This window comes from Papio anubis, chromosome 14 (genome assembly GCF_008728515.1).
Source record: "Papio anubis isolate 15944 chromosome 14, Panubis1.0, whole genome shotgun sequence".
NCBI lineage: Eukaryota > Metazoa > Chordata > Mammalia > Primates > Cercopithecidae > Papio > Papio anubis.
In genome coordinates this window covers 18,596,553-18,612,847 of record NC_044989.1, presented here as the reverse complement: position 1 = coordinate 18,612,847, position 16,295 = coordinate 18,596,553, and the positions used below count along the sequence as shown (strand labels likewise).

Genomic DNA, 16,295 nt, shown 5'->3' with positions numbered 1-16,295 from the left:
TGGAACTCCCTGAAGACAAATTTAGTTCTTATTACTCACACCTATCCTCCCACCAGATGATTCTTCAAGATACACACATCAGGAATAATCTGCAAAGCAATAATCAACTTGAGATTATTTCTGGCAACTGTATCACGGTTGGAGAATTACCCACAACATTTTTTTTTAAATGAATTGTTATCTTTATTGGGAAAGAGAATACTGCCTATGGCTTTGCCTTTTTAAAACTCTCAAATTCCGGAATGTGATGAGAAATCCAGTATTTCAGAAAAGGTGTAACAATGCTAGTGGTGGATTCGCATTTGTTTTCTATCTCTGCCCCCTCATGCACATACATTTCCAAATGCGGGCTCTGGGAAACCAAAGGCAACCTTTCTCTTTCTGAACTCCATCAGTAATGACTCCAGTAACAATAACTGTCAGGGGCTGGAATAGTAAACATTTTGTAAAAGCAAATGGCTTCCAAATGTGCACTTTCTCCGTGAGCATGTCCCTTGTGAGCCTGATTCAGAAAGCCGGAGCAGGTAAAAGCACCAAGTCCAAAGCCTGATGACAGGATCAAGCAGCTGAAACCTGTGACTGGTAACCTCAACCCCATCTGCAATCTCTTCTCTCTTTCCACTCCAAGGTGAGTTTACTTGGCCTGTTGATTTGATCTACAAGACTGGCCCTTTATGAGTTTTGTGTACTGTGTTTATCCTGGGAACCATTTACCAAGCCACTAGTATCTAAGTACAACCTGGCCTACTGGCAGGGGGATTACTAGGTGGAGGGGAGTAGATGATCAGCTCCCTTGACCTTTGGGTCTCCTATCTAGAAGAAAATATTTTAATTTTACTAAGACTTAGTATCTATGTTTTCAGAATGGCCACTTAATCTCTGGAAATTAACACTATGACTAAATCAAGAGCCCCAAAGCTATTTATTTACTTGTCTTATGGGAACCCACCGTATTATGTAATATTCATAAAATGCAATATATACCACTAGACTTAAAAACAATGCTTTCAAAAATTTTCAGTATGTAATTAAGGAAAAGGGTAGTGACAAAAGAATTATGTACCATTTTATTAAAGCACTCTCTAATGGGGATGTCTGCGTTAAATGGAAACCATATAGGAGCACAATAGCAACTTTTATTGCTAGGTAGTGGGATTATTAGTGATTTTTATTTTTTAGGTTATAATCATGAACTGGATGATGACATTTCGGTCAACAACAGGCCACATGTATGACCCCGATTGCATAAGATTGCAATACTCTAGTTTTATTGCACCTTTCCTATGTTTAGGCACACAAATACTTGTCATTGTGTTAGAATGGCCTATGGTATTCAATACAGAAACATGCTGCCCAGGGTTATAGCCTACGAACAATAGGCTATACTAAATAGGTAGGTGTGTAGTAGACTATACCATCTAGGTTTGCACCGGTACATTCTATAATATTCACAGAATGACGAAACCACCTAATAATGCATTCCTCAGAACACATCCTCGTCATTAAGGGATGCATGACTGTATTTATGTGTTCTCAATTTTATTGCCTACAACATATATATATATTTTTAAATCTTGAAAAGTAACACTTCAAAACATAACTATTATCTCTACATTTTGGAAATAGATCAGATTTTTATATCTTTCTATAGTGGGATCATTCTACTCTCCTGTAGTTACAAGTTATCAATTAAAGATGTATCATTTTATAATTAAAATACTAAACTGAAGGATTTTTATTGGCATCTTAGTGAAAAGGAAAGTGTTTTATTGTATCTTATTAAATAATTGTTTTAATCCTCCCCAAAAGCACTTTCCTTGGCACATCCTGGCTTAGTGTCTTGGGGACTCCGGTGTTTGGGGTTGCCGCCTTTCAACTTTCTCCTTCATTCCTAGGGAATTTCCTTGTTTTTCCCTGCTGACGAAAAGTGTTCTGTGGAAACAAGGGGCCAGCTCATGTTGCAGAACTAAAAGGATTGTTTTAAAAAGCAGATAATTTCTCATCTAACTGCACAGCTTCTGGCCACCAGAGCAGCTGAATGAAGCTTGAAAAACTCAGGGACATCCAAAGGTGCTTGCAATAAGTAAAGCAAAACAGTGCACACTCCCCAGCCAGGGGGCTCAAGGCCCCACCACAAACAGCTTCACTCAAGCCTGCAGCTGCTGGCTGTTTTCTATGAGAGCTGGGACAAGATGCACTGGGCCGGGACCTCTGTGTAACTTACACAGATGCTGGGCCTTTTGCAAAGTCTGCTGGACATACACCATCTTCAAAGAACCCCCACCCCATACATCCCTTTGAAGAACTTGCTTTACTCAGGACGAAATATCAAGATTCTTGCTGTTTAACTTTCACAGGAAGCCAAGGCACTGATAAATGAGAGCTCATCCATACATGTTTTCACTCTGTTACCTAAGAAACTATCTTCAAAACAGAAGTCCTCATAAATACTCTGGAGATGCATCAGACACTCTCCGGTGCTGCGCGACACTGTGTATATTGTTTGGCAAGTGTTCATGGGGGAAGATAAACTAGCACATCTTGCCAGGATTCTATTACTCTTGACCCTGACCTTGGCTGGAGGCTGTTTCCAGTTACACTCCATCTTAAAGAAAGACAGCGCCTACTCTTTCCCTAAGACTCCCTCTTCCCTTCTCTTTTCAGTTTCCCCAAGCACAATGCCTCATTGGAGGGAAGAAATATTTGTTGGCTACTGCTTTTCGTTCTTAGCTTTCTCATCTGAACACCGACACTCAAATGATACCATGAAACCTTTAGGTAATGGAGGCTCACTGTTAGAAAGCACTTGATCTTTGCACAATATTGCTCACTGTGATTATTTTCTTCCCTTGAGTCATGACTCAACTTAACAGTGCCCTCTCCGCAATATGAAGTTCCTCAGGTTCCAGCGTATGGTCTACCAGGGTAGTATTTTCCATCCCTCACTCCCACCAGCTCAGGCTAGGCTCACTTCAGACATTCTCCAGGGGAAAAAGTAAGTTTCTCATTGAGATGGCACCATAAACTACAAAGCTTGGGGAGACTCATGGGGTGCGGCTGAAGGCTTCACACACAGATGTTTTTCTATATAGTAATTGTAACTGAAGCAGAATACTACAATTTTGAGAGGCTCGGGTTTAATAGTACCCTTAAAAGTGAAAATAATGGCTGTATTGGTCCGTTCTTGCACTGTTATAAAGACATATCTGAGACTGGGTAATTTATAAAAAAGATTTGATGGTCTCACAGTCCTGCAGGCTCTATGGGAAGCACGATGCTGACATCTGCTTGGATTCTGAGGAGGTCTCAGGAAATTTACAAATGTGGCAGAAAATGAAGGGAAAGCAGGCTCATCTTACATGGCTGGAGTGGGAGGAAGGTGGCGGGAGGTGCTACACACTTTCAAACAACCAGATCTCAGGAGAATTCACTCACTATTACGAGAACAGCGCCCAGTGGGAAATCTGCTCCGAAAATCCAATCACCTCCCACCAGGCCCTACCTCCAATATTGGGCATTACAATTCTACATGAGATTTCAGAGGAGACGCAGAGTCAAACCTATCAATGGCTAATATTAATATTTATCGAGCAGTTACAATATGTTTTTTACATGTATCTCATTTTATTCTTAAAATAATTCAATGTAGTAAGTATTATCCCAACTTCACTTATGAGAAAACAAAAGCTTGATGTGGATAAGTAATGGTCCTGTGGGAAATTAAATGGTAACTGACAAAACAAGGTTTGAATCCAGATTGTTCCATTCCACAGATTGGATTCCCCGCACCCTGGCTCTGCTCCACTGTAACATGACATGACACTGAGAGATCTGAAACAGTTGGAAGAAAGGGAAAATTATGAGGAATAAAGTATCCTCATGCAATTGCCTAATATTTGAGATTTGTTTTACTCTTACAGCAAAATGTGAACCTCTAAGTTGTTAGATATTATTTAAAAATATTCATGAGATGCATTTTCATACATAGGGACCCTATTATTTCCCTATGTAGAGATACAAAAATCTAACCTAATTCTAAAATATAGAGATAACTGTTACATTTTTGAGTGTTGCTGCTTTCAAGTCTTTTAAAAAAGTGTTCTAGGCAAAAACTTGAGAACACAGAAATAGTATGGAAAATAAAAATCCCTAGTAATCTCACCACCCAGTAATAAAAGTGCCCCCCCCCTTTTTTTTTAACCTATATGTTATTTTGGTTTAATGCAGACGTCCCTCATCATAGAGTGCAGTATTGACATGGTTCATAACTCTTTTACTGCTGTCTTTTTCCTTAGTCACATCTTTAACATTTTTGAAAACATGATTCTTAAATCCAGCTGATACACATTTTCTGAATAATACATACTTTATTTATCTATTGTTCTCTTCTTGAGCATTTGGATTTTTGCTGGATTTTCACATAGTGACCAAACGGGTACATAAGAAATATTTCTACATATTTCTAGTTATTTGTCAGAGTCCAGAGTGCTAACCATTTTTCTCCCCAGTGAAATAAGCAGGGCAGAGAATCTAAACAGGTTTAAGACCTTATATGAACAATGCCAATTTGTCACACAATTAAGGTATTTTAAATTTCCTTAGGTGGCCTACAGGAGTCTGCATTTGCCTGCACATCCACCTCAACAGATGGTGTCAATCTCTGCTAATATGACAGGCAAAGAATGGTTATCTCTAATTTTTTAAGAACGTTTGTGGAATTAAATTTGTTTCCATATGTATTTTGAGTGTTTTAAAAATTGTTCTTCATTTTCTGTTTCATTGTTTTGCCCATTTAATAAAAGAAACTTTAAAAATTTAATTCTAAAGATACTTAGAATATTAATGTGTTAAGGTTAATCTTTGACGAAAATATTTTCCCAAGTTTTTGCCTTGGAGTTTTTGTATGCAATATATGTTGATGGAATTTTTTTGTGTGATAAGATACATCAATTTTATTATAATTTATTTATTTTGCTGTTAATTGGCTGTCATTTTCTTTGTGTGTGTGCCTGTGTGTGTGTAAAAAGCCTTCCATACTTCAAAATTGGGTACCTAGTTACTTATTTTTTTATAGTTTCTTCACAGGTTTCTCTTTTTGTATTTAATTTTATATTAATTTAAAATTAATAGTGACATATGAAATGAGTTAGAAGTTTAACTATGTATTTTCCCCAACTAGTTGTCCTGTTTATTTTTCCTGGTGAATAAAAATTAAGAAGAATGGGTATCTATAACACTCAGTGTTTTCATCCGGGGCAGAAGGTGTTTTTTTTTTTTAATTATTTTAAAATTGTTATTAAAGTTTTATTGTATTCTTTGCATATTTTTGGCAGGCTGAATATTTTGTAGGCATTTTTATTGTTAGTAAAAATAGACTATTTTCCAAATGTCTTCAAACTGATTTATGCATTTACATGAGAAAACTATTGGTTTTGAGTTTTTGTATTATTCTAGTAACTGTAAGCTATCATTAATTCTAAAAAATTTTAGTTGAATATGTCCTGAATTTTTGTTAATATTGTTTTTAATCTAGGAACCCAAGTTATTGTTGGTAAATACCTGTGTGTGTATGTGTGTGTGTGTGTGTGTGTGTGTGTGTGTGTGTGTTTGTATGTACGTGTATTCTCTCAAAAGCAAATTCTGATATTTGCTCTATGTATTGTTACCAAATTTACAATTATTATTTGGCCTACACGCTATGCCTTCTGCTTCTAGCACTGGACATCATTACATTAATACTATGTTAACTCCAATCTTGAATTATTAAATTGTAATCATTGATCAGGCATTTTTAAAAGAAGGATATGTGAGAGGCATATTTTCTAAACCCTAATGTATCATAAAGAGAAAGAACTTCTGTCTTTGTGGTCATCTATGATATGAACAAACTCTTTCCTTTTGTTATTCCTTATCTGTGCTGCTGGAGTACAAATTCAATACAATAGAAGCAGAAAACTGGGATAAAAATTTCAAGGCTAGTTGGATAAGAAAAGTGTTCAGTTGCACAGGAAGGATAAGACAAATTATTTTTTATCTAGTAAATGAAACCAGTAGACTTCTTACATGGCTTCTGCTGTACATCAATTTTAAAGGTCAGGGCATTGGTAGTACTCGTTAAATCTTAGAATATCTCCTAAATCCCCAGTTCTCTGGAGTTAGCTAAACCCAAACTGTTTAAGTCTCTGAGAACTTGTTAACCTAATTCTTTAATAATAGTGACATCCCTAAAAAAAAATTTGCTCACAGTCAGCAGTCAGTAACTTCTTCTTAGCCAGGGTGGAACTCTTTTATTGCACTCTCTAAAAAGCTTATTATTTGTAAACATTACTGTATTATTCTGTTTTCAAAAGACAGGCAATAAGATATTTGTATTTCTAGAGATAATCTCAGCTGGGAAATAAGGTGCTATGTTTTTAAATAGTATATAATACAGAGTCAAATTATAAGCAATTTTAATTAGCTTTAGAAGTTAACAAATATTTTTTATCATTAAGAAACTATAGAATTTTCATCTTCTAAATGAAAAAAGATTCTTTTAAAATTTTATGTTTTTAGTGAGAACACATGGGCACAGGGAAGGGAACAGCACATACTGGGTCCTGTCATGGGGTCGGGGAAGGGGGAGAAGCAGGATAAATAGCTAATGCATGTGGGGCTTAATACCTAGGCGATGGCTTGATAGATTCAGCAAACACCATGGTACACATTTACCTATGTAACAAAACTGCACGTCCTGCATATGTACCCTGGAACTTAAAATAAAATAAAATAAAATAAAAATTTTTAAAAGAAAAATAAATGAAAAAGAAAATTTTAAAAAGTTAAAACACTAAAAAATTATGTTCTTGATACAGAGAAAAATCCTTATTAGTTATTTTTTCTCTTGCCATGTTTATATAAATGCAAGAAAATTAAGAACCGAAAAGCAAACATGGTCTATTTCTTTCTTCACCCCACACTATATCTCTGCATTTATTTCTATAATGGAGGAAGGTACTAGGGAAGATGATAGGGATTATGAAAAGATATATGCTGGCCAGGCACGGGGGCTCACGCCTGTAATCCCAGCACTATGGAGGCCCAGGTGGGCAGATCACGAGGTCAGGAGTTTGAGACCAGCCTGACCAACACAGTGAAACCATGTCTCTACTAAAAATACAAAAATTAGCTGGGTGTTAATCTCAGCTACTCAGGAGGCTGAGGCAGGAGAATTGCTTGAACCCGAGAGGCCGAGGTTGCAGTGAGTCGAGATCACTCCATTGCACTCCAGCCTGGGCAATAGAGCCAGACACCGTCTCAAACAAACAAACAAACAAACAAACATATATATATACACACACATATGTGTGTGTGTGTGTGTGTATACACATATATATGAGAGCAAGAAATTTCACATCCTTAAGAGAAATGACACTAAGCATTGACAGGAAAAAAAAAAAAAAAAAACTAAACTGGAATGTTGAAGTTCAAACTAGCCTTAAGGAGATAAATCTACATAATCTTACTTTAAATCTCAATCTAGAATAGAATATTTTAGGAGATATTGAATTAAAGAAAGAAAAAAAATGTAGGGGTAGATCACACTTCAATTTGCAATAGATAAAGTTGACTAATAAAGGAATGAGACTGTGCCTTAATGTCTGCACATTAAAGTAATCAAAACAATGTAACATAAGAAAGTCCAAATTAGACTCAAGAATCCAGAAAGCATTTTATAAATGATAAAGATGGCACGACAAACTATTGGGGGAGGATAAAGAGTAGAAATGATATTCAGAAAACTAGCAGCTAATTAGGGAAAAAAATAAAGTAAAACCCCACTTCATTCATCACATCACAATAAACTCAAATTGATCAAAGAAAATGAAAATAAAATATATATGGATAAAAGCTCAGAGTGGTAAAGATGACTCTAAGAATGACATAAAATGCAAAATTGATTAAATTGATAATTTAAATAATTAGAAACATAATGAAGTGAAAAGACAAATGGCAAACAGAAAAAAACATACGTGCATCATAGATGATCAAACAGTGAGCTGATAAATATAAAATATAAACAACTCTTAAAAATCAAACGGCAAATAATTGACCCAGGAAAAATATGGGCAAAGAATATAAACAGGAAAGCACTGTGTAAGAAATACAAACAACCAATAGATACACAGAAAAACGTCAACCTCCTTACTAATAAAATACATATAAATTAAAGTAACAATGAAATAATAGCATGTTTGACATAGAGACTGACAAAGATAATCAATTTTGCCAAAATTTGATGTTGATAAGGATATCAGGAAAATACCTTGCTATTTACTACTGGTAGGAACATAAGAAAAATTAATTTTTGAGTAGAAATTAGAGAGATAAATCAAACAAATATCCGTGATTTTTTATTCTATGAAACATGATGTTCATTGTAAATTATTTGTATTTTCATACTAATAAAACATAAGGAATACTCAAATAGTCTAATAATAACAAATAAATCTTTTATAATACAATCATGCAATAGATTATTATGTCCCATTAAAAATGAGGAAAATAAGGTAGATTTTATGCATATACTCACATAAAAAAATGCCCAAAATGTTTTGTTAATTTAGAAATAAAAGGTTCATAATAATCATTTTGTATAATTTTATTTCTCTTTTTTATTTTTCTTGAGATGGAGTTTCACTCTTGTCACCCAGGTTAGAGTGCCATGGCACGATCTCAGCTCACTGCCACCTCCACCTCTCGGGTTCAAGTGATTCCCCTGCCTCCTCCTCCCTAGTAGCTGAGATTACAGGTTCCCACCACCATGCCCAGCTAATTTTTGTATTTTTAGTAGAGACGGGATTTCATCATGTTGGCCAGGGTGGTCTCAAACTCCTGACCTCAGATGATCCACCTGCTTTGGCCTCCCAAAGTGCTGGGATTACAGGCGTGAGCCACAACGCCTGTCCTGCATGATTTCATTTCTGCTTTGCAAAAGCATGTATATTTTACAACTGGACTCACGACTCACCTCTTTCTCTTTCTTATCTCTGTCTCTATCTCTCCATAGTCTGCATTGGAAATATCTGAAAAAACACCAAAATTTATCTGTGATTATTAGGGATATGTGAATTTAGTGGACTATCACCTTTAGATAATATATTGCTATATTTTATGACTTTTTACTATGGGAAATATTTTTACTTAAAAATGTCAAATATTTTAAAAGAAAACATTATTAAAAATATGTGGAAACATGGAAAATGAATATACTTCATTTGTTTTGGAGGTATACTTGGGATAATTGCTTTGTTTTTTCATTCATTGACATCTCCAATTGCTACAACATCCTTTGTGTTATAAACCATGGAAGATGATGAATTGGAATCGACACCAATAGCTAACTTCCTTCTACTTGGCCTGTTACTGGAGAGGTTGAAACCTAAAATGACATTCCCAAATTCCTTGGCAGGTAAGCTTTCAGATGTCATTTAGCTTTGATCATTTAGATTTACTCATGTGAAATCTACAGACTTCTAAGCATTCAAACTGCAAGGATGATGATGAAGATGGTGATGATTATGGTGGTGATTATTGTGGTGGTGATGGTAACGGTGGTGGTGACAATTGTCTGCAGGAGCATCAGCAGATGTCCTAGTGATGAGTAGCTGCCTTCCTAAGAATTAATATAATTTAGGTCACCCAGTTTGCCACTTCTGGAGCTGGCAGCAGTAGTAGCAATTTCTCACTTCAGTGTTTTCCTGATAATAAAAGTCTCTGAATTGCCCTGGGTCTGCTTAAGTCAGAGTTTGTTTCTTCAAACATTCAAAGGATTCTTCTAAGCTGGGTAATATTCACCAATGAGTCTCCTTGTTCTTAAACTAGAGTGTTGTCTAGTACCTAAATTCCGATTGAGATATTGCCAAATAAATAAGTGAAGAGATGGAAACATATAGAAAACAAATATAAAGTACCTGGGTAAAAATGAGCAAATATGAATCACTAGTGATACATTTGTATGGCTTCATAAAGTATATATGATTGAGTCGTTACTGACAACCTTTCTAGATGTATCTAAGTTATAGATTCTGGGATTTTTTAAAGTTACACTTAAACCTTTCAATACCTACTTTTATTGTGTTCCACTTTGTTACACGTTACAGAAATGACATTTTTACTAATTGAAGGCTTGTGGCAACCCCGCCTCAATCAGGTCTGTCTACATCATTTTTCAAACAGCATGTTCTCACTTCATGTCCTGTGCCACATTTTGGTAATGTTCATAATATTTCAAGCTTTTCATTATTATTATATCTGTTATGGTGCTCTGTGATCAGTGATGTTCGATGTTACTGTTGTAATTGTTTTGGGCAAAAATGATCTATGCTCACAGAAGTCTGCAAACTGAATGATAAATGTATGTGTTATGGGTGCTCCATCAACAGTCTGTTCCCCCATATCCTTCTCTCTTTGTGGGCCTTCCCATTTCATGAGACACAAACATATTGAAATTAAACAATTTAGTGACCTTAAAATGGCTTCTGAGTGTTCAAGTGAAAGGAAGAGTTGCACATCTCTCACTTTAAATCAAAAACTATAAATAAATAAGCCTAGTGAGGAAGGCACACCAAAAGCCAAAATAGCTCAAATGTTAGACCTCCCGTGACAAACAGCCAAATTGTAAATTCAAAGGAAATGTTTCTGAAGGAAATTGAATGTGCTACTTCAGTGAAGAAATGACTATAAGAAAGCAAAAGCAAAACAGCCTTACTGCTAATATGGTTAAAAAAATGTTTAAGTGGTCTAGATAGAAGATCAAACCAGCCACAACATTCTCTTAAACAAAAGTCCAAAGCCTAATCCAGAGCAAGGTCCTAACTCTCTTCAATCCCATGAAGACTGAGAGAGGTGAGGGAGCTGCAGAATAAAACTTGGAAGCCAGCAGAGGTTGGTTCATGAGGTTTAAGGAAAGAAGCCATCCTCAGAAAATAAAGTGCAAGGTGAAGCAACAGGTGCTGATATAGAGGCCATAGCAAGTTATCCAGAAAATCTAGCTAAGATTATTGATGAAGGTGGCTAAATAACAGATTTTTCAATGTGGATGAAACATCCTTATATTGGAATTTTCACAGCTAGAGAGGTGAAGTCAATGCTTGGTTTAGAAGCTTCAAAGAATAGGCTGACTCTCTTGTTAGGGGCTAATGTAGCTGGTGACTTTAAATTGAAGCCAATGTTCATTTACCATCCCAAAAGTTCTAGGGACCTTAATAATTATGCTAAATCTACTCTGCCCGTGCTCTATAAATGGAACAACAAAGCCTGGATGATAGCACATCTGTCTATAGCATGATTTGCTGAATATGTTAAGCCCATGGTGGAGATTACTACTCAGAAAAAAAAAAATTCTTTCAAAATATCACTGCTCACTGACAATACACCTGGTCACTCAAGAGCACTGATGGAGATGCACAAGGAGACCAATGTTGTTTTCATGCCTGCTAACACAACGTCCATTCTGCAACTCATGGATCAAGGAGTAATTTTGACTTTGAAGTTTTACTATTTAAAAAATATATTTTGTAAGGCGATAGTACCATGGATTGAGGCTTGCCACATGGATTGACTCTTCCTTTCACACACACACACAATTCTCTACATTATATGATGCTGTTTGATAGCATTTTACCCACAGTAGAACTTTTTTCAAAATAGAAGTCACTCCTTGCACATTCTGCCACTATTTTATCAAGCAAATTTCTGCAATGTTCTTAATTCCTTGTTGTCATTTCAACAATGTTCTCAGCATCTTCATCAGGCGTAGATTACATCTCAAGAAACCACTTTCTTTGATCATCCATAAGAAGCTACTCCCCATCTGTTAAAAGTTTTATCATGAAATGGTTAAAGTTTTATCATGAGATCGTTGCAATTCAGTCACATCTTCAGGCTCCATTTCTAATGTGAGTTTTCTTGCTGTTTCTACCACATCTGCAGTTACTTCTTTCATTGGGCCAATATAAGAAGATGTAGGGAAAAGTGTGATGGGGCTTTTTGTTCCCTCACTTCTAATAAATAGTTAAATGAAAAAGGCCTCCTCCCCTCCCTGCCTCATCTCCGAAAGCTGTCTTTTGTGAATGTGATGCCAGGATGCTCTGGTGTGTCTTATAACCATAAAGGAAGTCATTTTGAGGGTGAAACGGGGAGAAAGCCAAACTACTCAGTTTTCTTCAATTGGGGTTCTGCTTTGGAATCACAGAACAACGATATGGATATTTTGTTAATTCTCTCAAGAGTGATAGTAAATAGTACCACTACAGATGCATAGAAGTTAATTAATTGCATGCAATAGATTTCTTAAGGCATTAGGGCTAAATTCTCTGGAGATCCAGTTGAGAAAAGCTCCATAATGAGTGGGATAATGGTACTCACTGTTATTATTCTGTATTTCTTTTTGTGAAAAATAGTACATTTCCTTATTATTTAAGGTAATTAGAAGTGGAGTTTTCTGAAACTTGCAGCTGAAAGCAATTTAGCTCATATACCCCTTACCATGAGACATAGTGAGTTTCGCATCACCTCTCTGTTTCCTCGTTGATGGACATGGCAACTAATGTGAAGTCAGTAAGTATTTATTGTTAGCAAAGCAGTTTGACATCTTCAAAGTTATAAATCATGGCTCTGTTATAAGTTCCTTTTAGAAGGGTGATAATTTGTTAGGTTCATTCAGACCCTGAAATCTGAAAACATTTTATTCATCATTTAGAAAAACAAAAGTAGATTGTCCTGAGTACTGTTAGGATGAATGAATTTTTAAGACTTAATGATTTAATAACTAGCCATGAGCATAATTCAGTCCCAACAACTGCTGACTGTTGACAGTGTAAGTATAAACATGACCTCCATTCATTCATTTGCTGACAGGCCTTCAGAAGCTTGAGGACATGAATGGCAAGTGTGTATCAAGCATGGAGCAATTTGTTTAAGTTGGACATTGCCTTGAGGGAAGAGTAGGAACAGTGTTTTCTCAGCAAAGTTTTTCACTTGCCTTACTGACACGATGAAAGACACCTAGAAAACAGGAACCAGGAGGCTTTGTGGAAGCTAAGTTGATGAGATCACCGAACTAACCCTCGGTGTTACTTAGAATGGTCATCACTTTTCTTTAACACTGCTAAAGATTCTCCCCAGTGAAATTAGGCAAGAAAATAAAAAAGCATCCAGATTGAAAAAGAAGTAAATTTGTCTAGTCCCAGATGACATGATGGTCTATGTAGAGGATTCGATGAAACATACTAAAATGAGCTATTAGAATGAATGAGTTAGTAAACTTGCAGGGTACGAGATCAATACACAAAAACTAATTGTATTTCTATATACGGGCACTGAACAATTAAAAATCGAAGTAAAAATTTAACAACATCACCAAAATATAAAATACTAAGGGATAAATCTGACAAATAACATCCAAAATCTATATGCTGAAAACTTCCAAACATTTATTGCTAAGAGAAATTTTAGAAGATCCTAATAAACGCAGAGATACACTGTGTTCATAATTTGAAAACTGAATATTGTTAAAATGTTCATTTTTCCCAAATTGATCTGTAGATTCAATGCAACTTCAATTAAACATGTGGTTTTTGTTTGTTTGTTTGTTTGTTTTAATAGAATTGGACAGGCTAATTCTACAATTCAAATAGAAATACAAAGGACCCACGTTAGAAAAGCCAAAACAACGTTTTTTTTTTTAAATTTATTTATTATTATTATACTTTTAAGTTGGCAGGGGTATTTCGCGATGCAGGTTTGTTACATATTATGCTGTGCCATGTTGGTCTGCTGTTTTGCCATCAACTCGTCATTTGTCAGGTATAACTCCCAATGCCGTCCCTCCCCTCCCCCACCTCCCATGATAGGCCCCGGTGTGTGATGTTCCCCTTCCTGGAGTCCAAGTGATCTCTCATTGTTCAGTTCCCACCTATGGTGAGAACCTTGTCTGGGTGTTTGGTTTTCTGTTCTTGTGATAGTTTGCTAGGTATTGATGGTTCCAGCTGCATCCATGTCCTACAAGGGGCGTAAAACTCATCCTTTTATGGCTGCATAGTATTCCATGGTGTGTATGTTACATTTTCTTAATCAATCTGTCACTGATGGACATTTGGGTTGATTCCAAAGTCTTTGCTATTGTGAATAGTGCTGCAATAAACATCGTGCATGTGTCTTTATATGGCATGATTTATAATCACTGGGTATATCCCCAGTAATGGGATGGCTGGGTCATTATGGTACATCATAGTTCACCGTCCTTGAGGAATCGCTTTATACTGTTTTTCCATAATGGTTGAACTGGTTCATCCCACCAACAGTGTAAAAGTGTTCCTATTTCTCACATCCCTCCTCCAGCACCTGTTGTTTTCCTGACTTTTGAATGATCAGCCATTCTAACTGGGTGTGAGATGGTATCTCATTAATGGTTTTTGATTTGCATTTCTCTGATGGCCAGTGATGATGGCATTTTTCATATGTCTGTTGGCTGTATGAATGTCTTCTTTTGAGAAATGTCTGTTCATATCCTTTTGCCACTTTTTGATGGGGTTGTTTGTTTTTCTTGTAAATTTGTTTGAGTTCTTTTGAGTTCGGATATTAGCCCTTTTGTCAGATGAGTAGATTGCAAAATTTTCTCCCATTCTGTGGGTTGCCTATTCCTCTGATGGTAGTTTCTTTTTGCTGTGCAGAAATGCTTTAGTTTAATTGGAGTCCCATTTGTCAATTTTAGCTTTTGCTGCGTTGCTTTTGAGGTGTTTTAGACATGAAGTCTTTGCCCATACCTATGTCCTGAATGGGTACTACCTGGGTTTCCTCTAGGATTTTATGAGGTATTAAGGTCTAACATTTAAGTCCTCTAATCCATCTTGAATTGAGCCCTAAGTAGGAGTAAGGAAGGATCCAGTTTCAGCTTTTCTACTTATGGCTGTAATTTTCCCAGCACCATTTATTAAATGGGAATCCTTTCCCATTTTCTTGTTTTTCTCAAGTTTGTCAAAGATCAGATGGCTGTAGATGTGTGGTATTATTTCTGGGGACTCTGTTCTGTTCCCATTGGTCTATATCTCTGTTTTGAATTTTCCAGTACCATGCTGTTTTAGTTACTGTAGCCTTGTAGTAGAGTTTGAAGTCAGGTAGCGTGATGCCTCAGCTTTGTTCTTTTGACTTAAGTTGTCTTGGAGATGCGGGCTCTTTTGGTTCCATATGAACTTTAAAGAAGCAGATTTTTTCCAATTCTGTGAAGAAACTCATTGAGTAGCTTGATGGGGATGGCATTGAATCTATAATTGCTTAAGGCGGTATGGCCATTTCACGATATTGATTCTTCCTATCCATGGAGGCATGGTATGTTCTTCCACATTTGTTTGTGTCCTCTTTTATTTCACTGAGCAGTGGTTTGTAGTTCTCCTTGAAGGGTCTTTTACATCCTTGTAAGTTGGATTCTAGGTATTTTATTCTCTTTGAAGCAATTGTGAATGGAAGTTCATTCATGATTTGGCTCTGTGTTTGTCTGTTATTGGTGTATAAGAATGCTTGTGATTTTGCATTAATTTTGTATCCTGAGACTTTGCTGAAGTTGTTTATCAGCAGGAGATTTTAGGCTGAGACAGTGGGGTTTTCTAAATATACAATCATGTCATCTGCAAACAGGGACCCCGATTTCTTCTTTTCTAACACAGGCCACCCCTGATTTCTTTCTCTTGCCCTAGTGCCTAGCCAGAACTTCCAACACTATGTTGAATGGGAGTGGTGAGAGAGGGCATCCCTGTCTTGTGCCAGTTTTCAAGGGAATTTTTCCAGTTTTGCCCATTCAGTATGATATTGGCTGTGGGTTTGTCATAAATAGCTCTTATTATTTTGAAATTACGTTCCATCAATACGTTTATTGGCGTTTTAGCATGAGGGCTGTTGAATTTTGTCCAAAAAGCCTTTTCTGCATCTATTGAGATAATCATGTGGTTCTTGTCTTTGGTTCTGTTTATATGCTGGATTATGTTTATTGATTTCTGGTGAACCAGCCTTGCATCAGGGATGAAGCCCACTTGATCATGGTGGATAAGCTTTTGATGTGTTGTTGAATCGGTTTGCCAGTATTATTTTATTGAGAGTTTTGCATCGATGTTCATCAGGGATATTGGTCACAAAATTCTCTTTTTGTTGTGTCTCTGCCAGGCTTTGGTATCAGGATGATGTTGGCCTCATAAAATGAGTTGCAGGGAGGATTCCTCTTTTCTATTGATTGGAATAGTTTCAGAGGAATGGTACCAACT

General features: G+C 36.3%; 1 long non-coding RNA gene across 3 annotated transcripts in view; it reads right to left on the bottom strand.

Moving 5' to 3' along the window:
* Window positions 1-16,295, bottom strand: part of LOC103876756 — a 428,348-nt gene that overhangs the window by 111,649 nt on the left and 300,404 nt on the right. For all 3 annotated transcript variants that reach the window (XR_004178190.1, XR_004178189.1, XR_002516544.2), the window contains one exon: window positions 9,011-9,065. This is a non-coding gene — a long non-coding RNA (uncharacterized LOC103876756). The remainder of the gene's footprint in view (window positions 1-9,010; window positions 9,066-16,295) is intronic.